Here is a 22,296-nt window from a genome sequence, read left to right on the forward strand (position 1 = left end):
CCATGTGTTTGGGTAAAGAACTGGTTGTCGAAGGTGAAGACATTGTGGTCAAGGATGAAGCGGATAATTTGTAGGATGGCGTCTGGAGATTGGCTGTTGTTGGTGTTGAGTACTGAGGCTGTCGCAGCGATGCCGTCATCGTGGGGGATACTGGTGTAGAGTGCCGAGACGTCCATCGTGGCGAGGAGTGTTCCTGGTTCAACTGGTCCGTGGGTGCTGAGCTTCTGTAAGACGTCTGTAGTGTCGCGACAGAAGCTGGGGGTTCCCTGTACGATGGGTTTCAGGATGCCCTCGACATATCCAGAGAGGCTCTCACACAGGGTTCCATTGCCTGATGCGATAGGACGTCCAGGTGTGTTGGCTTTGTGTATCTTTGGGAGGCAGTAGAAGTCTCCCACACGGGGAGTACGTGGGATGAGAGCATGTAGGATGCTTTGAAGGTCTGGATCGAAGGTTTTGATCAGTCTGTTGAGTTGGCGGGTGTGTTCTTTGGTCGGATCTGCGGGTAACTGTCTGTAGTGTTCCTGGTTGTCCAGTTGTCGGTATACTTCTTTGCAATAGTCCGTTCTGTTCTGTATGACGATGGCACCTCCTTTGTCTGCTGGTTTGATGACGATGTTGCGGTTGGTCTCGAGAGCGTGGATGGCGTTGCGTTGTGCTCGGGTGACATTCTGGACTGTCTTGTGAGTGCGGCTGATGAATCTGGCGTTGATGCATCTCCTGACAGCTTGAGCATACATGTCAAGCTTAGGGCAGCGACCCTCCGGAGGGGTCCAATTTGACTCTTTCTTCTTCGGTTGCTGCACTGCGGATCCCTCTGTCTGCTGTTCTGGATCATTGATTGTCTCATTGGGTTCGCTGCTGACATCTTGGGATTTGTGGAAGAATTCCCGGAGCCTCATTCTCCTGATGAATTCCTCTGTGTCTGCCGCGAGACCGATGGGGTCCATTTTGGTGGTGGGGCAGAAATTGAGCCCTCGGCTGAGAACTTCAATTTCGTCTGGTTGAAGGGTGTGGTCGGACAGGTTGACGATGGATTTCCCTGTGGTTTCAACCGTGGTACCGGGGGAGGCTTGTTTGCTGCTGCTGGTGATGCCAAGTTTCTCAAGCTTCCTGTTCTTGGTGTGCATGTAGGTAGCGTAGTTCCGTTGCCTTGTTTGTTTGGCGGTGTCTCGTAGCTGGTCTGCTGCGTCCTGAGCACAGGCTGAGAACATGGACTCCATCTCGGTTTCGAGGTTGCGGCGTCTGCTGTAGAGCTGGTGTACGAGATGGTTGAGGAGTGTGCGAGAGGTACGACGGCAGAGTCTCTCAGCGTAGTCTGTGTTGTAGGTCGACTTGAGTGGGTTAGTGATCTGTAGTGAGTGAGGCCAATATGAGGTGGAAGGGTGGATGAGAGTCCTGGTCCTGTGGATGCTGCTTCTCTTGGTGTTTCTAAAATTGATCTAGAAGGAAATAAAAAGAGAAAAGATTGACCTTTATAATGTAAGTGGTAACTGTCAAAACTACTTTCTAAATAAGATGAAACATTTAAACCTGACAGATATTTAGGCAGAGAGATTTCAATTGATTGGTAGGAACTGATGATAATACCTGAGATGAAGGCTTTCTTGATATACCTACAGCCGCCACTTCACCTGCAGTTTCTCCTTTTATCACTAATTCCCCCATCCACCCAACAGCAAAATGGTTTGCTTCTTGAAGGGGTGATAGCCCAGAGGGGGCTCCTGCTCCCACAGAGACACTCCTTTCCCTCACATTGTATGCAATTTTCTCCTTCAAGAAGAAAGGACTCAATGTGATTGCACTCCGGCCTCGGGTGACTGTGTGGAGTTTGCACATTCTCCCCGTGTTTGCGTGGGTTTCCTCCGGGTGCTCCGGTTTCCTCCCACAGTCCAAAGATGTGCGGGTTAGGTTGATTGGCCATGATAAAAAAATTGGCCCTTAGTGTTAGGGGGGATTAAATATGTGGGGTTACGGGGTTACGGGGATAGGGCTTGGGTGGGATGACTGTCGGTGTAGGGACCGGGCGCTAGGTTTTGGATGATCAGCCATGATCTCGTTGAATGGCGGAGCAGGCTCGAAGGGCCGAATGGCCTACTCCTGCTCCTAGTTTCTATGTTTCTATGTTTCTATGGATACCTGGGAAACAAGAATTCACCATGAAACAGACATTTCCCAATTCAGTTGTTCTTGTAATTTGTGCTCAGATTGTCTCATTGTAATGGACCCCTTTACCTCGAGGCCAAGAATATTTCTTTAATTTCTTCTCTTCCTCTTCTTCCGATAGATGAGCTTTTCCAAGATGAATACCCTAGGGCTTCCTGCTGATGCAGCCAATGAAACTGCACCAGAGTTCCCTCCCATCTAGAGGCTGGTCATCAATAGAGGGCTAAGAGTTCTGAGAATCCACCCATAGGGATTGGACCCAGGAAAATTGGGTAATTTGGTGTTAGTTTAGCACTAAAACCAATAGAGAGGAAAATCGAAGCTGAAGAATCTTAAGGCACATTCTGATCAATAGGCTCTTCACTTAAGTACCTGTTCTGTCCATTGCACAAACAGTACTGTCTACATGTGCATGATAAAGTGGACCAAAACACTATCACCAACATTGCCCTCTGCTTTACCTCAACTACCATAGATACCAATCCATCCTTTTTCTGCTATCTTATTCTGCTCCATCATAAGTAAACTTTCAAGATATAATTGACGTAAAATAAACCCATTTTACTCACTCTAATACTATGGGCTGGATTTTGCCATTGGGGCGTGTCAGGTGGTTTTCATGTGAAGTTGGAAAAAAGTGCGATTTTCCCCTAATTGGGAACCCCTGGCCCAATGAGCCCTTCCATCCTGAAAGTCGCCTCGGATTACATCGTCAGTGTTGCTGGATTTAAGGCCTGCAAGCAGCCTTGCTTCTTCTGGAGACTGCAAACTTTATGCCCATGGTTGTGATCACTTCATTCAGCCAATATGTCCAGCAGTAGACCAAAGTGTGCTCCACGATTCGATGACGCCACCCTGCAAGCTCTGGTGGAGGGAGCAAGATCAAATAAGGAGGTGTTCTTCCCTTCCTCAGGGAGGAAAAAGCCACCCCAGCAGATTAAAGCTGTGTGGATGCAAGTGGCCCAGGAGGTCAACTCAATGTCTATGTGCCGCAGAACCTGGCTGCAGTGCAGGAAGAGGTTTCATGACCTTCTCCGCACAGGAAAAGTGAGTATGACTTTCCCATCACCCTCAATCTGATCCCCATTGTCTCTCCTCACCAGCACTCTGCTTTGCCAACCTCTTCCTCCACATCCCACTTGACACTGACATCCCTGCACCCTTACCCATTCCCACTCTCTCTATGTTCACATTCACTTAACTATTCGACTATGCAGCCCTCACACTCCCTATTGTTATGATGCTATGACAACAACTTACAACACACAGGGAGGGCCCTTGGTCTTGGCACCTCACTCCATCTTTGTCTCCTTCTAAGCATTATTATATGGAATCTCTACACTCACTCCTTCATTTTCACTCAAACTCCACTTGTGTCGCTCATTGCAGGAAAAGAGAGCTCACAATAAGAGGGAGAGGGTGAGGACAGGAGGAGGGCCACCCTCAGTAGCCCAGCTCACCACTGCAGAGGAGGCGGCCCTGGAGATTGTGGGAGTGGAGGAGGATGCGCAAGTGGGGGATGGACAGACGGGTGCATCACAGCAAGCTGGTGACAGAATAGTTTGGCATCTTTCTCATTGACATTGCATGAGTAACTGATAATGATTCTGAAGGTCTAACAGATTGACTTATGATCAATGTGCATGCAAACTTTACCTCACATCTCCAACTCTTTCCTTTACTCCCCCACAGGACCATCAACAGCCCCCGTCCCCACTGTCCAAGAGGAAGAGCCTGAGCTTCAAGACTCCTCAGAGGAAGCTGCAACCTTTGAAGGCGTAGCGTCAGCAGAATTCAGCGCACCCAGCACCAGCGCAGGCACTCACACCTCGGTGGGAACTGCGCGAGATAGTGTAGTGTTGTCACATGGTGTACCACAGCTCACAAGTGAGCATCAGCAGATGGTGGAGACAGGGACAGCAGTGGAGAGTCCTTGTCAGAGGGCGCAGGACTCTGCCAGCTTGGCTCGGCTGCATGTCGACCCTGTGCCTCCGGGTCCATCCAGAAGAAGAGCGGTGCTGGAACTCCAGGAACAGGTGCAGGAGTCTCTGGCAGGTTTTGTCTCCAGGGTCGCTGTGAGTGTGGAGCGAATGGAGGAGTCCATTGCTAACATGAGCAGAGCCTTTGTGGAGGCATTGGTGCATGAACACATCACCACAAAAAGGATGGCAACCTCCGTGGAAAGGAAGGCTACCATAGAGGAGAGGGTGACTACGGCCATGGAGGAGCTTAGTCGCCAGGGTCGTGAAAACATGGTCATTGTTCAGAATAGATTGACATCTCTTGGGGAGCGATGGTCAGCTATTGAGCAGAGAAACCAGACCTTCATGGAAGTCCTCTGGAGTAGGACTTCCAGTGCAGAAATGGGTCCTCATGGCCCCCCTGAAGTGCAGAAAGGGGCTGCCCAGCCACTTGCTAGGTCTGAAGTGGGGCTGACCCATGAGAGGGATGTGGGTGGCAGACAACAAGGAAGTGGGGGCTCCTCTCCAAGCGATCGCACGACCATGCCGCTGCAGAGCCCTCGGTCAGAGCCCCACCAGAGTTCCCTCCCAACTGAGATCGGCGTCTCAACCCCTGCACAGCCGCAGGGGCAGCAGACTGTTGCCAAGCCCTCACAGGCTCGCAACCCCAGAGGACGCCTGCCAAAGGTGTCAAGGCAGGAGCAGCAAGAAAGTGAGCATCTGCTGAAGCCACAGGGAAGCACCACGTAGGAGCACACGTAAGAGGAAGATAACGCACAAGTAGTCACAAGGGTAGTCACCTGGGTGTCATATTGTTTATTTTTGAAATGCCATCAGTTGCTTGTTGTGATAAAAAATGCTGATGTCAAACTGTTGAAGTTGTGACGTGTGTCATTTCGCAAATGGGACTTCCACATTGAGGGCTTAGGGTGACTTGCAATTGTCAATATGGTGGTCATAGTGATAGGAATCCGCAGATTCTTTGCCTTTGTCGATGGTCTGGTAAGAAGCTGCAAGGCAAAGGTGCTTGATTGTCTAGGCTAAGCAAATCTGGCCAAGATAAGTGCGTCCCTTGCATCCCGGGCAGCAATGTGCTCGCATGCTGCTGCCGCTGGTTGATGTGCCTCTGCAAGCTGTTTGTTGTCGCTCTCTTCCTCCTCCTCCTCATCTGAGGAGGCTATGTGATGAGCCACTTGTTCCTCAGGCATCTGCAAGCCACGATGCTGTGCCATGTTGTGAAGTGCACAGCAGACCATGACCATTCTGAAGACCTTGGCTGCTGAGTACTGCAGGGCTCCACCTGATCTATCAAGGCATCTGAAGCGCATCTTCAGCAAGCCGATGGTTTATTCAATTATGGATCTGGTGAAAATGTGGCTGGAGTTGTAGTGCTCCTCAGCTTTGTTGGATGGGCTCCTCAACGGCGGCATTAGCCACGTCTTCAGGGGATAGCCCTTGTCTCCAAGTAGCCATCCGAAAAGTTGGTCTGGCGGACTGAAGAGCGGAGGCACACTCGGCTGGCACAGGATGAAGGAGTCATGGCAACTGCCAGGGTACTTGGCGCAAACATGCAAAATTTCCTTCTTGTGGTCACACACCAGCTGTACGTTGAGGGAGTGGAAGCTCTTGCGGTTGACAAAAATACCTGGATTGTGATGGGATGCCTTAAGGGGCACATGTGTGCAGTCAATGATGCCCTGCACCCTTGGAAAGCCTGCCAGATTGTCAAGCCCAACCGCACATGCAGTTACACTGGCTTGACCCTTGGAGAAATTGATGTAATTATGAGCGATGGCAAAGAGGGCATCAGTTACTTGCATGATGCAAGTGTGTGCGGCCGCCTGGGAGACGCTGCTGATGTCTGCTGCTGATCCCTGGATTGAGCCTGAAGGAAAAAAGTGGTGGCTTTGATGGCCACTGGTAAGGGGTGTCCACCTGCTCCTCTGGGCTCCAGCTCTTGCTGCAGCATTGCGCAGATGTCACCCACTACCTCTCGCAAAAGCTGGAGCCTCCTTTGGCACTGCTGCTCAGTCATGTTGAGGTAGCTGATCCTCTGTCTGTAGACCCTGTATTGGGGGTAGCTCCTGCACCAACTTGCTTCCATGCTCTGGTGCCTTCTGGCCTGTGTAGCTTCAGGTGGGTGAGCAGCAGCTTGGAGCTCCTGTTGTTGCTCCTGCAGTTGGTGTTGCTGTTGTTCAGGGTTCTGCTGCTGCTGCGGCTGGTCTTCATCCGAATCTGATGTCCAGGAGGAAAGGAAATAAATGGTTCCCATTCTTCTGGTATATACCTCAGTTGAGGAAGCGCTCATTCAAGGTGGGGAGAAGGGTTTCCCAGGAGGTCACACTGGAGATGGGTGTCAGGCTCCAAACTTCCACAACAACGAGTAGGCCTGGTAAAAGTTCCCCCAGACCTGAGACAACAAAGTTCTGCCACCTGCAAATGATGATTGCTGAAAACTCCTTTTTAATGGTGAAGCTGCAGCTGTTAGTAAGCAATCCACTTGTGATACCGCCAGGGTTCACTGGTGTGTTCCAGAGGAGACGTGCAGCATGTGGGAAAAGTGTTAAAATCAGAAAGGCCTCTCAAAATGGGATTATAGAGGCAATTAAGTGGTTGTTAAGGGCCTTAAGGGCCTATCACGCCCCTTGGAGGCGGGATGGAAACTGGGTCAGAAAACAAGCATGTGGGAAAATTGCTCGGAGGCGGGATGGAGGCGGGATCAGGCCTGCCCGCCTTTTTTTGCGATTTTACCACCTCACACACCTCCAATCCCGCCTCCTTGGGCCTGGCAAAATCCAGCCCGAGTTGCATGTGTGCTTAGTGGGATTATTTAGTGCTCCTGGTACAAAGTTCTGTACGCTGAGAGCACATATCAGGGATTCAAGCACATGTATGATTTTCTATTTATTAAAATTAGCTGATGAACAAATAGTGTGCTACAAAATGAGTACATACTCAGATTCCTGATACATCCTCCCTGTGCTCAAGGTGTTGCGGCAGAAGAAACCCGTGGTGGCCGGCTGATGGCTGTCACTTTATGCCTCTCAGGATAAAGGTGGTCCAGTATCTCCTTATGCGCAAATTATGAGATGCAGCTGCTGCAGGTCCGTCTGCTATCTAACATGTTCTGAGCCATTTGGGTGGCTAGGTGGAAAGGATCTAATGTCACCCTGAGAGACATCTCCATCATCAATTCCAACTTCTATCATACCTCTGCTGCTGGGAATCCCCTCAGCATCTCTTGTGATTTGCATGTGAGCCAACCACAATTAAGATATTGAAGCCTTGGATCATGGCCGTGTCCAGCTAATTGCCTGCATTGTCGATCCAGACTGGTTTGATTTATGGACACTGGAGCCCATGGCCTCACTCCTTCCTATATCTGTAGCCCCCTTCAGCCCTACAAGCCTTCGAGAACTCTGGGTTTCTCCAACTCTGGTCTTTTGTTCGTGCTGAAACCCCTTCGCCACACCATTGGCGGCTGTACCTTCAGCCGTCTAGGCCCTACGTTCTGAAATTCCCTCCCTAAACCTCTCTGCCTCGCCACCTGTGTCTCCTCCTTTAAGACAGTCCTTAAAATCTCTTTGGCCAATCATTTGGTCACTATCCTAATGTCCCCTTCTTTGGTTTAGTGTCAATTTTCACCTGAGTACACTCCTGTGAAGTGCCTTGGGATGATTTATTGCCCCAGAAATTCGAGTCTCCACGGGTGGGTATGCATGGGGTACTCACCCGTAGGCCCAATGGAAGTGCCGGTTTCCTGCATGCATTGCGCATGCGTGGGAAATTGGCACTTCCGTTCCCCTGAAAGCAGGGGTTCAGAGGTCGAACGTGTGAGCGGGGGAGGCTGCGCGTGCACATCGAACTTCGTTTTTTTTTACAGGTAACTCTCCAGAATTTAGAAATGTAAAAAGCAGGCGTAAGGCCTGCTTTTTACAAGGTAAGTGGTGAATTAATTCAAATTAAAACCTTTTTTCTACAGGTTTATTATTTTTAAATACTTTAAAGCAAGGTAAGTTTATTTTTAGCCCCGTTAGAAAATAAAACTATTTTTTTCAAAAATTTAAATTATTGTTTAAAATAGTTATTTCCTGTAATTTATAGTTTATTTAAAAAAAGTGATTTAAAAAAAAAATTATTTGAAGATTTAGTGGTGTTTTGTAAGAAGAAAGGGCCCGTAGTATTTCTAAGTTTGACAGCACTTCCTGTCAGACTTATGAATGGAGCATTCCCTGCTCCGATTGGCTCCCCATGGCCCACGTAATCCCAGGGAACGCATCAAACTAACTGCGCCCCTGGGATACGCAAGCACTGCGCGCCGGCAGCTGGACCAGGCCCCGGATCGGAATTCCATGGGGGCCCACAGCACAACGGCCGGCGCGTAAGGTAAGTGCAGGTCGGGGGCTTGCAGCCGCGGGAAGCCCCCGACCCGAATTTCTGGGCCATTATGTTAAAGCATAAGTTGTTGTTGTAAACAAAGTAAATAATACAGCAAAGTGTACGAGGTCCAGTAACATAATGATTATATTACTGGATGAGTAATCCAGAGGCCTGGACTAATGATCCAGAGACATGAGTTGAAATCCCACCACGGCAGCTGGGAATTTAAATTCAGTTAATTAAATAAATCTGGAATAAAAAGCTAGTATCAGTAATGGGGACCATAAAACTACCGGATTGTCGTAAAAACAGAACTGCCCTCTGAAATGACCTAGCAAACCACTCAGTTGTACCAAACTGCTATGACAAACTATAATAGATGAATCACTCCTCCATGTTGAACACTGTTTGGAAGAAGCACTGTGGGCGGAATGTACTCTGGATGGGGGACTTCAATGTCCATCACCAAGAGTGGCTCATTAGCACTAGCCGAGTCCTGAAGGACATAGCTGCCTTCACCACATAGACTGCAGCGCTCCAAGAAGGCACCACCATCTTCTCAAAGGCAATTAGGGATGGGCAATAAATGCTGGCCTTGCCAGCGATGCTCACATCCTGTGAATGAATTAAAAATAAACATCAGATAACTCAAGTAAAGCAATTGCGAATTAAGAGTAACTTGTAGATATAGAATGATTAGGAAACCACACAAGCAGTTGTTTCAGATAAGTCTAGAGAAAACATTATTCTCATTGAGTGTTCTCTAGCTCATCCACCATAACTGTAACAGAATAGCCTTGGAAACTTCGTTTTTCTGGGGTTACTCTGTTTTTCTCTGGTTTCCATGGTTTTTTGTGTGAAGTGTTTCTAAATTGCATCCAAAGAACTGTCAGGGCCGATTGCCCCATCGGGCACCTCCTGGAGAGGAGCAGTGTTTACAGGGAGCGCTGGTCGGGAAATCTCAGGCCTGCAGTGCCTGATTTTCTGTCCATTTAAATTAATGGGCTGAAAATTAGGTACTGCAGGCCAGCGATTTCCCAGCCAGTGCTCCCTGCAAGTGCCGATCCTCACTAGGAGTGCCCCGATTAGGGAATGAGCCCCCTCATGTAATCATTTTGGAGTAAGAGCTCTTGGGGTAACAGTGCACAATACTCACAGACCGGGGTAACCTGTTAATTACTCAAAGTGTCCCCTTTTCTGGGTTTTGTGCTTTTTAACCAAATTTAAAATTAAGAACAAAAAGTAGGTTAAGCAGCTGGTCAGTGATAAATGAAGTGAGTTGGCACACCAATCTTTTTCATCAATATTGCATCGCAGTAACCAACCAACAGACAACAAAGAAACCACTGAAGGAACAGCAGAAGTAGTACACAGCCATGTCTGTCTATTGCTTCTCTTTGTGGTCTGTTTTCTGACTTGATTTTGATTCTACTTGAGTCTCTGTAGAGCAGCTTGCACACATCTGCACTTACACCTACTGATATCAGTTGGGTCATGTGAGGTATTAGCGTCACAAATAAACCAGGCAACTGCAGTTTAAAGTTGTAATCCATTCTGTGTGTTTGTACTGTCTTTTCTAATGGGAAACAATGAGTTCTGATCGAAAAACGTAGTGAAAAACCAGAGTAAACCTGGATCCAAATTGATTCGAGCTTGTTGTTCATTTCAGAAATCATACCTTATTGTCCATATAGTTTAGGAAATTTCAATAAAAAGTAAAACTCGTAGGGGGTGGGAACAGTCTTTGGCGGCAGCCTGTTTTACACTGTGCCCCATTTCCTTTTACATCTTCATGCTATCGCCTAAGACCAGCTTCACCCCCAATATTATTTGATGCATGTATTACCATAATTAATAACTAGATTGTGCTTGTATTGGAATAAATATTGAAACTAATGTCATTTTAAGCTCTGAAATAGTTGAGTGATATTCTTCAGGCATTTTGATGGTTACATGGCTGATAAACTGGAATGTGCATTATGCCAAATAGAAACACTTGTGACAATTTATACTACAGGAAGCTTTGGAATCCTCACACACACATCAATAAAACCACATAAGTATTGTGGAAATGTGTTTCTCGTTAACAGTTGGAAGAAAATTACATGGGAGTCTTACGTACAACAACCAAAACTCAGTTTCCTGACTTTTAAAAAGAGGTTAGCCTCTTGTTATAAAAGAACTTCAAATATTTATAAATTTCAGTTTCAGTTAGGTAAAACATTTCACAAATGTTGAAAAGTGATGAGGAAGGCCACGTTTGATTATCGTTTTGTTTGTATGAGCAAAATGGGACTGAAGAAGGGCATTTTAAAATGTAATTCATTGACTCTTGTTGAAGCAACAATATATCACACTACTTGGATGGGCTCTCACCCATGGAATATATATGTCTTTATAAGGCTAGCCATTGACAAAGCATCACAATAATGTCATGTAATTAGACTAGTCAAAAAAAAATCCAACTCAAAAAGTTGGCTGGTAATGACCATTCCAGACAATATCTCCTATTGTTTAAATGGTGGATGTAAACAGCTTCAAATACTTTGGCCTCTATTTAATACTTCTTAAGGCTATTTCTTCCTCATCTGCAAGGCTGGCTACTTAACTTCAAAGACTGCAGCTGCCTGTTTTGCCATCTTTTCCATACAACACTTTGTTGAGGAGGGTGTCCCTCATACCCTAAGATGATACGCCTCCTTGTCTGCACCTTCTTCATCGTGACTGCCGAGGCCCTCTCAGTAATGGGAGCAATTCTGCCCACAACCTGAGAATTGCCAGATTTCGTACTCATTTTGTAATATTTTCACTGGAAATCCCCCTCCCCCTTTCTCTGCAGTCCTGGAGCAGCACCCATATGCTAATAAGGGAGTTGTACATCATCCTGAGAGGTTACCTCAGTGCACTGGTGGTGCAAAGTGCACTGCATAAAGTGCTCCTGCACTGGGAATGCACCGAGAGTGCAATTTCAGGCCCAAATATGCATCTCCTACGCTAATCAACGTAACTTCAATGTGATGCGAAAGGATCTAGCCAGGGTAAAATGGAACCACAGACTGACAGCAAAAACTGTAACTGTAACTGTAATGGGTGATCTTTAAGGAAGAGATGTTCCAAGTACAGGCTCGGTACATTCCAACAAGAGGGAAGGGTAAGGGAACCAAAGCAAGGGCTCCTTGGATGATGAGGGAGATAGAGAAGATGATGAAACAAAAAAAGAGGGTGTATGATGTCAGGTGAATTCTTCAAGGGGGAACCAGACCAAATACAATAAGTTGAGAGGGGAAGTGAAGATGAAAATAAGATTGGCAAAGAGAGAATATGAGAGTAGAATGGCAGTTATCATCAAAGGTAACCCAAAAATCTTCTACCGGCATGTAAACAGTAAGTGGGTAGTAAGAGGCGGGGTGGGGCCTATTGAGACAAAGAAGGTGATATATGCTTAGAGGCGCAGGGCAAGGCTAGAATACTCAATCAGTACTTTGTATCGGTATTTACTAAGGAGGTGGATGCTGACAAAAAATATCGGTAGAAGTGTAAAAGGTAGAAGCAATGGAAGGGATGAAAATTGATAGACAGGATGTACTAAAAAGGCTGGGTATGCTTAGAGTGGAGAAGTCGCCTGGTCCAGATGGCTTGCATCCCAGGTTGCTAAGGGAATTGGGGGAGGAGATAGCAGAAGGGCTTGCCATATTTTTCCAATTTTCCCTAGATGCAGGTGAGGTGCCTGAGGATTGGAAAGTGGCAAATGTGACACCGTTGTTCAAGAAAGGATGTAAAGACAATCCTAGTAACTAGAGGCTGGTCAGTTTAACATCAGTGGTGGGTAAAGTTTTAGAAACAATAATCAAGGGAAAAAATTGAAGGGCATTTGGAGAGGTTTAAGCTAATTAAGGAGAGCCAACACAGGTTTGTAAAAGGAAGATCGTGTTTGACTAATCTAATTGAATTTTTTGATGAAGTAACAGAGAGGATTAATGAAGGGAATGCAATGGATGTTGTCTACATGGATTTTCGGAAGGCGTTTGACAAAGTATCACAGAGAAGGCTGGTTAACAAAATCAAGGCTCATGGAATAGGTGGGTCAGTGGCAACTTGGATAAGGAATTGGCTTAAGGACAGAAAACAGCTAGTTATGGGTAAATGGCTGTTTTTCAGACTGGAGGATGGTAGACAGTGGTGTTCCCCAAGGGTCAGTGATGGGACCACTGCTTTTTTTGATATATATAAATGACTTGGATATTGGAATACAGAGTAGAATTTCTAAATTTGCCGATGACACCTGATATGCCATCAATGACTCAAAGACAAGGATTCAACTGAAGGCTTTTAATCACTAAGAACATAGCAGTATAGCAGGTCTTCCCACATCGGGTTCGTCTGGTAGTAAATGACTCATACAGCTCCTGAGACCTTTATATGGCAAAAGACAGGGGCGTAGCCAATACACACAATAGGAACAAAAGGGGGCGGTTCACAATACAAGCAGGTAAAATACAAGCAGGTAAAATACAAGCAGGTAAAACACATGGGTTGATGAAGGCATATTTCATCACATTCACCCCTTCTACAGATTTAGTCTGTCCGGGGGTGTGATAGTCCTTCCTGAACGTTGCAACAGCACCTCGGGTTCCGACCGGGAGTCCGTGGTACCCTCCTGGGCATACCCATGTGCTGGGGGTGTTGCAGGTACTTCAGGGGGTGGTGAGGATACCTCTGGGGATGGTGGAGGTTCTTCTGGGGGTGGTGGTGATGGGTCGTCATCATCGCTTCCTGCCGAGGTGAGGTCCTTTATGGACACGGTGTCTTCACGCCCGTCGGCGTGCTTGACGTACGCGTACTGTGGGTTTGCGTGGAGTAGGTGTACTGCCTCCACGAGGGGATCTGTTTTGTGGCCCCTCACATGCTTCCGTAACAGGACTGTCCCTGGGGTGGAGAGCCACGAGGGTAGGGATACTCCTGAGGTTGATTTGCAGGGAAAAACAAACATCTTCTCGTGAGGAGTGGCGTTAGTAGCAGTACACAGTAGCGACCTTATCGAGTGGAGTACGTCTGGGAGGACCTCCTGCCAGCGGGAGGTGGGGAGGCCTTTAGACCTTAGTGCTAAGGTGACCGCCTTCCACACTGTCGCGTTTTCCCTCTCCACTTGCCCATTACCCCGGGGGTTATAACTAGTGGTCCGACTCGTGGCTATCCCCTTCGACAGCAGGTATTGGCGCAGTTCATCGCTCATGAACGACGCCCCCCTGTCAGTGTGGATGTAGTTAGGCATGCCGAACGTGCAAAACAGGTTGCCGAGGCACTTGATGACCGTGGCACTGGTCATATCTGGGCAGGGGTAGGCGAATGGGAAGCGGGAGTACTCGTCCACAATGTTGAGAAAGTACACATTGCGGTCGGTGGAGGGGAGTGGTCCCTTGAAATCTAAGCTCAGGCGCTCGAATGGCCGTGTAGCTTTGATCAGGTGGGCTCGGTCGGGTCTGAAAAAACGGGGCTTGCATTCCGCACAGGTGCGGCAGTCCCTGGTCATAGACCGGACCTCCTCGATGGAATAGGGCAGGTTACGGGATTTTATAAAGTGGAATAGCCGGGTGACCCCCGGGTGGCAGAGGCCATTGTGGAGGCCCTGTAGCCTGTCCCCCTGGATGCTGGCACACATCCCTCGTGATAGGGCGTCGGGGGATTCGTTGAGGGCCCCCGGCCTATATATTATGTCGTACTCAAACGTGGAGAGTTCGATCCGCCACCTGAGAATTTTGTCGTTCTTGATCTTCCCCCTCTGTTTGTTGTTAAACATGAAGGCTACCGACCGCTGGTCGGTAAGCAGGGTGAAGCGTTTGCCGGCTAGGTAGTGCCTCCAGTGCCGCACTGCCTCCACTATGGCCTGGGCCTCCTTCTCTACCGAGGAGTGCCTGATCTCGGGCCCTTGGAGGGTTCTTGAGAAAAAGGGTACGGGCCGCCCATCCTGGTTGAGGGTGGCTGCTAAAGCGAAGTCGGACGCATCGCTTTCGGCCTGGAAAGGGATGTTTTCGTCCACTGCCCGCAGCGCGGCCTTCTCAATGTCGTGTTTAATGCTGTTGAAGGTGGCGTGGGCCTCGGCCGTGAGCGGGAAGGACGTTGATTTCAGGAGGGGACGGGCCTTGTCGGAATAATTGGGGACCCATTGGGCGTAATAGGAGAAGAACCCCAGGCACCTTTTCAGGGCCTTGGGAGTGTTTGGTAGGGGTAGCTCCCGTAGGGGGCGCAATCGGTCGGGGTCCAGACCGATTTCCCCGTTTTCCACCACGCAGCCCAGGATGCAGAGGCGCGTGGTGCTAAAGACACACTTATCCTCGTTGTCGGTGAGATTGAGTCTGAGGGCGGTTTTCAGAAATCTCGCGAGGTTCGAGTCGTGGTCTTGCTGGTCGTGGCCACAGATGGTGACTTTGTCTAGGTATGGGTAGGTGGCTGTTAACTGGTTCTCATCGACCATGCGGTCCATCTCCCGCTGGAAGACCGAGACCCCGTTCGTTACCCCAAAGGGGACTCTGAGGAAGTGGTAGAGACGTCCGTTCGCCTCGAAGGCGGTGTATGGACGGTCCTCCGGCCTAATGGGGAGCTGGTGGTATGCCGATTTTAGGTCGATGGTGGAAAACACCCGGTGTTGCACGATTTGGTTAACCATATCCGCTATGCGGGGCAGAGGGTAGGCGTCTAGCTGGGTGTATAGATTAACCGTCTGGCTATAATCTATCACCATCCGCTTCTTTTCGCTACCCTTAACTACTACTACTACCTGGGCGCGCCACGGGCTGGTACTGCATTCGATGATACCCTCCCGCTTGAGTCTTTCTACTTCCGACGCAATGAACCGTCTATCCTCCCAGCTGTACCGCCTACTCTTGGTCGCTATGGGTCGACAGTTGGGTGCGAGGTTGGCGAACAGAGAGGGCGGCTTGGCCTTCAGGGTAGCCAGACCGCACACTGTGAGGGGCGGCTGGGACCCACCGTAGGTAAGCGTGATACTTTGGTGGTGGCACTGGAAGTCCAGACCCAAGATCACGCTCACACAGAGATCTGGCATTATCAATAGTTTAAAATCTCTGTAATCATTGCCTTTTACCGACAACATAACCGCGCAGAAACCTGTAATTTTTGAGGTATGAGTCTTATCGGCCATGGCGATTTTGCCCTCTGTGAGGACTATCGTTAGAGAAAGTCGTTTTACCAGGCTAGGATGAATAAAGCTTTCGGTGCTCCCGCAGTCAATCAAGCATTTAACCTTGTTCCCGTTTACCTCTATGTCCATCATCGATTTAGACAACGGATGTGGCCTGGATTGATCCACTGTGATTGAGGCCACCAGTGGGTCCTGGAGGTCTGTGTAGTCGGGGCAAGATGGTGGACTCCATGAGGGTGGACAAGATGGCTTCCAAGATGGCCGCTCCCACGGCGCGCACGCGGCGGTGGTGGAGTTGGAGGCGGGGTTCCCTCTGCAGACTTTGCTGAAATGTCCTTTCTTCCCGCATTTAAAACAGGTGGTGCCCTTCGCTGGGCACAGATGCCTGGAGTGTTTGTCATGGCCGCAGAAGTAGCATTTTGGGCCCCGATGCATCGCAGCAGTAGTGGGGCTCCTGGGTGGGGGCTGGGGCTCCGATGGTGCTGGGCTGGCCTGAGACCTGGGAGGTGAAGATGGCTTCCAAGATGGCGGCCCCCATGGCGCGCACGAGGCGGAGTGGGCCACGTGGCCTGAGGAACAGGATTCAGAGTTCCTCTGGGCCATATCCAGCGATCGCGTTATATCTATAGCCTGTTTTAAGTCCAGTCCCTCCTTTTCAAACAGTTTCTGCCGAATATAATTTGAACTGAGGCCCGCAATAAGGGAGACTCGAATCAGCTCCTCCGTGTACACGATGGCAGACACGGCCTTACAGTTACAGTCTCGGCCCAGTACTTTTAGGTTTAGTATAAAGTCCTCTAGTGACTCACCATGCCGCTGCGTGCGAGTAGTCAGAAGATGCCTGGCGTACACCACGTTTATTGGCCGCACGTAGTGGGCCTTCAGGATGGTGCAGGCATCCTCGTAGCTGGTGGCATCTTGGATGAGAGGGGAGACCCGATGGCTCACCCAGTTTCGCAGGATTCCCAGTTTCATGCCTCCGGCAGCGGATTCGGCTGCGGCTATGGCAGTGGATGAGTTTGCAATGAAAAATTCGAAGCATTGGAACCAGTGTCCGAACTGTGTGGCTGCGTCTAAGGCATGGGGGTCCAGATCCAAGCGCTCTGGTTTCAGGAGTCGATCCATCTTAGTGTTTTAGTGATTAAAATTGATATGCCATCAATGACTCAAAGACAAGGATTCAACTGAAGGCTTTTAATCACTAAGAACATAACAGTATAGCAGGTCTTCCCACATCGGGTTCGTCTGGTAGTAAATGACTCATACAGCTCCTGAGACCTTTATATGGCAAAAGACAGGGGCGTAGCCAATACACACAATAGGAACAAAAGGGGGCGGTTCACAATACAAGCAGGTAAAATACAAGCAGGTAAAATACAAGCAGGTAAAACACATGGGTTGATGAAGGCATATTTCATCACAACACCAAACTTGGGGCAAACACTGATGATGATATCACTCGACTGCAACAGGACATAGAAAGGCTAGCAGAATGGGCAGACAAGTGGCAGATGGAATTTAATACAGAGAAGTGTGAGGTGATGCATTTTGGCAGAAGGAACAGGGAAAGGCAATATACACTTAATGGTACAGTTTTAAACAGTGTAAACAGTGTGCAGGGACAGAGGGACCTGGGAGTTAATATGCATAGGTCCCTGAGGGGGCAGGACATATTGAGAGAGTGGTTAACAAAGCATATGGGATCTTGGGCTTCATAAATAGAGGTATTGAGTACAAAAGTAGAGAAGTTATGCTGAACCTTTATAAAGCACTGGTTCAGCCACAACTGCAATATTGCATCCAGTTCTGGTCACCACACTTTAAGAAGGATGTGAAGGCCTTTGAGAGGGTGCAGAGGAGATTTACCAGAATGGATCTGGGGATGGGGGATCTTAGCTACAAGGGCAGGTTGGAGAAGCTGGATTTGTTTTCATTAGAGCAAAGGAAGTTGAGGGGTGATTTGATAGAGGTGTACAAGATTATGACGGGTTTGGATAGGTTCGACTGGGAAAGGCTGTTCCCACTAGTTGATGGTACAAGGACTAGGGGACACAGATTTAAGGTTTTGGGCAAGAGATACAGGGGGGACGAGAGGAAAAACTTTTTTGAGCAGCGAGTGGCGATGGCCTGGAATTCGCTGCCGACGGAAGTGGTTGAATCGGAGACACTCAATGTTTTCAAGGGGAGACTGGATAGGAAATAAACTTGCAGGGCTACGGGGATAGAGCAGGGGAATGGGACTGACTGGATTGCTCTACAGAGAGCTGGCATGGACTCGATGGGCTGAATGGCCTCCTTCTGTGCCATTATGACTCTATGGCCTAGAAATTCGGTTGGTTGCGCCAGCGATTAGCGCCTAAAGAGCCCGAGAATTGGGGCGTTACCCAATGTTCAGGCGGGCGCACTGAAGATAGTGCCACCTCCCATATTGAGTATCCTTTTAGCGCCTGCGCTAACTCATTGCGCGCGCAGTGGTTAGCACTGTTGCCTCACAGCGCCATCTGCAAATATGCTTGTGCTAAGTCAATTTTTGTAAAACGCTCCCCTCCAGACAGTGAGGCGAAGATGTCTTCTATCCTTGGAAGAGGATATTGTACTGTGTGAAGGACTGGGTTCACCGTCACCTTGAAATCCCCACAGATGCGAATCTTCCTTGGCTCCCTGGACTTATTGCTTAACGGTGGCATAGTGGTTAGCACTGTTGCCTCACAGCGCCAGGGACCCGGGTTCGAATCCAGCCTCGGGTGACTGTCTGTGTGGAGTTTGCACATTCTCCCCGTGTTTGCGTGGGTTTTCTCCGGGTGCTCCGGTTTCCTCCCACAGTCCAAAGGTGTGCAGGTTAGGTTGATTGGCTATGATAAATTGACCCTTAGTGTTAGGGGGATAAAAATATGTGGGGTTACGGGGATAGGGTGGGATATGTGTTGGTGTAGGGGTTACGGGGATCGGGTGGGATATGTGTTGGTGCAGGCTCGATGGGCCGAAATGGCCTCTATCTGCACTGTGGGGTTTCTGTGATTCTGTGATTCTGTGATTCTCAGAGTCGGGGGACGCTATTTAAAGGGGACAGCTCTAGTATAAAAGCTGCAGCCACTTGGCCTGTTCATTCTGATCATTGCTGGAGAGAGTTGGTGAACTTCTGTTGCACAGTAATTTTCTGATTTAGCCTTCGGAGACTTGGGACCTGAAGCCCTGTCCGGAGCAGCTGGAGTGCTAGACATTACTGCGTCTTGCCCATCTGGCATAGCAATGGGAGCTGCTTTGGAGGGGAACGTCCTCATGGCCGGACATTTGGAAGGGGCGCAGAGACGGCGGGAGAGAGGGCCGGGATTGGCCAGAAGGAGGAAGGGCAATGGAGGTCGTCCAATCCGACGATACGCTGCGAGGGTTTTCAGGCAGCAGGTGTCATACCTTACCATGTCGGAGGAGCAGTGTCTGCGAAGGCTCAGATTCAGTAAGAAGGTTGTGACTGAGCTGTGCCACCTGCTTGCTGAAGATCTGCAGCCGCGTCTACGGTGCAGGACCTCTCTGTCGGTGGCCATCAAAGTGACTGTTGCCCTCAACTTTTACGCCAGCGGATCCTTTCAGTCAGCCACTGGGGACATCGCGAACATATCACAATTTGCAGTGCATTGTTGCATCCGGCAAGTCACAGCTGCCCTCTATAGAAGGAGGCGTGAATTAATCACCTTCCCTGTGACCCTGGAGGAGCAGGGGGAGCGCGCGCAGGGCTTCGCTACTATTGCAGACTTCCCCATGGTGCAGGGGGCCATTGATTGCACACACGTGGCTTTGCAGGCGCCATTACAGAATCCTGAGGAGTTCCGCAACCGCAAGGGGTTCCACTCCCTCAATGTCCAGCTGGTCTGTGACCACTGGCAGATGATCATGGCAGTCAACGCACAATTCCCTGGGAGCAGCCACGATGCGTTCATCCTGCGGCAGACCTCAGTTTCTGACCTTTTTGAGGGCCCGGCTCACCCACGAGGCTGGCTTCTTGGCGACAAGGGCTATCCTCTCTGCCCATGACTCATGACCCCACTCCGTTTGCCCGCCACCCCGGCAGAAGAGCTTTACAACAGCAGCCATTGGGCGACCAGGAACATTGTGGAGCACACTATTGGTGTGCTCAAACAGCGTTTCCGCTGTCTAGACCATTCGGGGGGAGCACTGCAGTACTCGCCGGAGCAAGTGGATCGCATCGTCGTCGTCTGCTGCATGCTCCACAACTTGGCCATTCGACGAACCCAGCCAATGCCAGCCGACCCTCAAGGTTCAGCAGAGCAGGTGGACGAGGAGGAGAAGGAGGAGGAGGAAGAGCAGGCGGACGAGGAGGAGGAGGAGGAGCATGCGGACGAGGAAGAGGAGGAAGAGGAGGAGGAAGATGGGAGGGCTCCTGAAACTGGAAGGGCCGTCCGTCAGAGGCTCATAAGGACTCGGTTCTAGGCCCCTCTGACGGAATGATGGGTGTCATTCGTACCGCGCACTTCGGCTCGTACAAAGCCTATGAAGGCCACTATGATTGTAAATAGTTTTGAGTACCATTGTAAATAAAAAATGTTCTTTATTGTCAAAAAAGTGCTTCCTTCCAGCATAACAACGTCATGTCAACAGAAACCATAACTAACAAAATAACAGATAACTCTCTGGCAAAGCCGCAAAACTAAACAAACCATCACAAACAATCACAACAGGTGAGGGCGTCCTTGAATTTGGAGAAATAAACGTCTCAGCACCTCCCTCTACTGCTGGCCCCTTGATGGAGACCGACTTCTCTTTCGCGGTCGGCCCCTTCCCTCCCTGCAGCTCCTACGTAATTGAACCCCAGTGGCGGCGTCAAGGCTGGGGGACGCCTGCTGACTGTCTGGAAGCACAGAAGCCCCTGAGGGATGGCCTGGACGACCTCTGGGCTTGGAGGGCGCGGAAGCTGGCTGCTTGAACTGGGCATGGCTGGAAGCAGTGTGCACTGCAGGTGGTGGCAGCTGCACTGCAGACGTTCCAGCGGTGGCATGAGCAATGCTCACCTGCTGAGTGAGGACACCTGCACCATGGTTGGACGACACACTGACTCTCTGAGGGGACTGGTTCGGATCATCCGCCACAATCGACTGCTCCACTGATTCCTGGCCTCGTGTGGTACTGGAAGGGCCTGGGGTGATCCTGGCTGATGCAGATAGGGTGGCAGCAGTGAGAGTTCACGTTGCCTCAATTTGGGTGTGGACGAGGCCAGCAAGTGACTGCGTGGCAGCAGTGAGGACCTGTGTGGCAGGTGCCAGTGCTTTGGAGAAGCCCTGGACAGTTCTTTCCATTGCTTCGGACAAGGCCGGAGCAGTCCGTTCCACTGCCTCGGACAAGCCCCGGACAGACCTTTCCAGGGATTGTCCGAAGCTCTGAACAGTCCTTTCCATAGCGGCCTCGAAGCCCTGGACAGTCCTCTCCATTGCTGCCCCGAAGCCCTGGACAGTCCTCTCCATTGCTGCCCCAAAGTCCAGCACACTCTTTGCCAGTGTGTCGATCGACTGAGGCATCCTCCCCACTGCAGCCATAAGCTCAGTGTGCCTGAGCTGGGCCTGGGTGCTCATTTCAGCAAGGCTACGCACCTCCTCTGCACTCTGTGCAGCAGTCATCGTTCCCTGCCTTGCCCTCCGGGGAGCCGGTCCCCGAACTTGCCTACCCCCCTCGCGTTGCTGCAAGCCGCTTGTTCTGGCAACTGGCTCCTCATCAGAGCACCCCCCCCTCCCCTCCAGGGAACTACTATCCCCAGTCTGCAGATGTGTAGGCTCCCCTGAGGCTGGAACAGATGGTCCGGCTTCCTCCTGATCCTCGCTTCCAGAGGCACTGGCACTGGCAGCTTCAGGGCCCGGATCCCGAGCTGATGATGCAGCATCTGAAAGCAGGGAGATGGAAGAGTGGCTTTAGCAAAAGGACAGCTTGGCAGCAAGGGATGCCAGATTGCAGCAAGGCTATGACATGGGTCCACAGTGAGAAAGCATGCTGGCGGGGGGAACAAGTGGAAGGAGACAGTTGTAAAAGGTGAGAACCTTACCATCGCTGTCGACAATGGGGTCGGCAGCTGCAGTGGTAACAGGACCACTCAGATGTCCTCCAAGAATCTGGTGCACTCTCTCCTCGAGATCCGTGAGAGTGACCACTTGTGGAGGTCCTCCACCGGTTCGAAGCTGGTCTTTGCGAATCTTCGCCAGCTTGGACTGCAGGGGAAAGGAGTGGAAGTTATGTTACATGATGCCCTGAGTGATCATCTCATGCCCCCCATGGTGCAAGAGCCCTTACACGATGCCCTGAGTCAAATGTGGATGTGTGTGCCCAGAAAGGGCTATTGGTGCTTGCTGGCAGATGGCCAATGGGGCACAGGCCACCCTGTAGCCATAAAGATAGGTGCAAATGAAGGGATGCAGAAGGATGCAGAAACAATACTCACCCTGACGACCCGAGTGAGGTCGTTGAATTTCTTTCTGCATTGGACAGGGCTCCTGGTCACCATGTTGCTGGAGTTGACCCTCTGGCATACATCCCTCCAAGCTCGTCGGTAGTCCTTATGATTCGGCCTCCTGCCATGTCTGGGTAGAGAACATCTCGACGGCGCTCCACTGCGGCCACCAATTGCTCCAG

This window comes from Somniosus microcephalus, chromosome 14, assembly GCF_052327205.1.
Source record: "Somniosus microcephalus isolate GS21.2 chromosome 14, FLI_Smic_1.0, whole genome shotgun sequence".
Taxonomy (NCBI): Eukaryota; Metazoa; Chordata; class Chondrichthyes; order Squaliformes; family Somniosidae; genus Somniosus; species Somniosus microcephalus.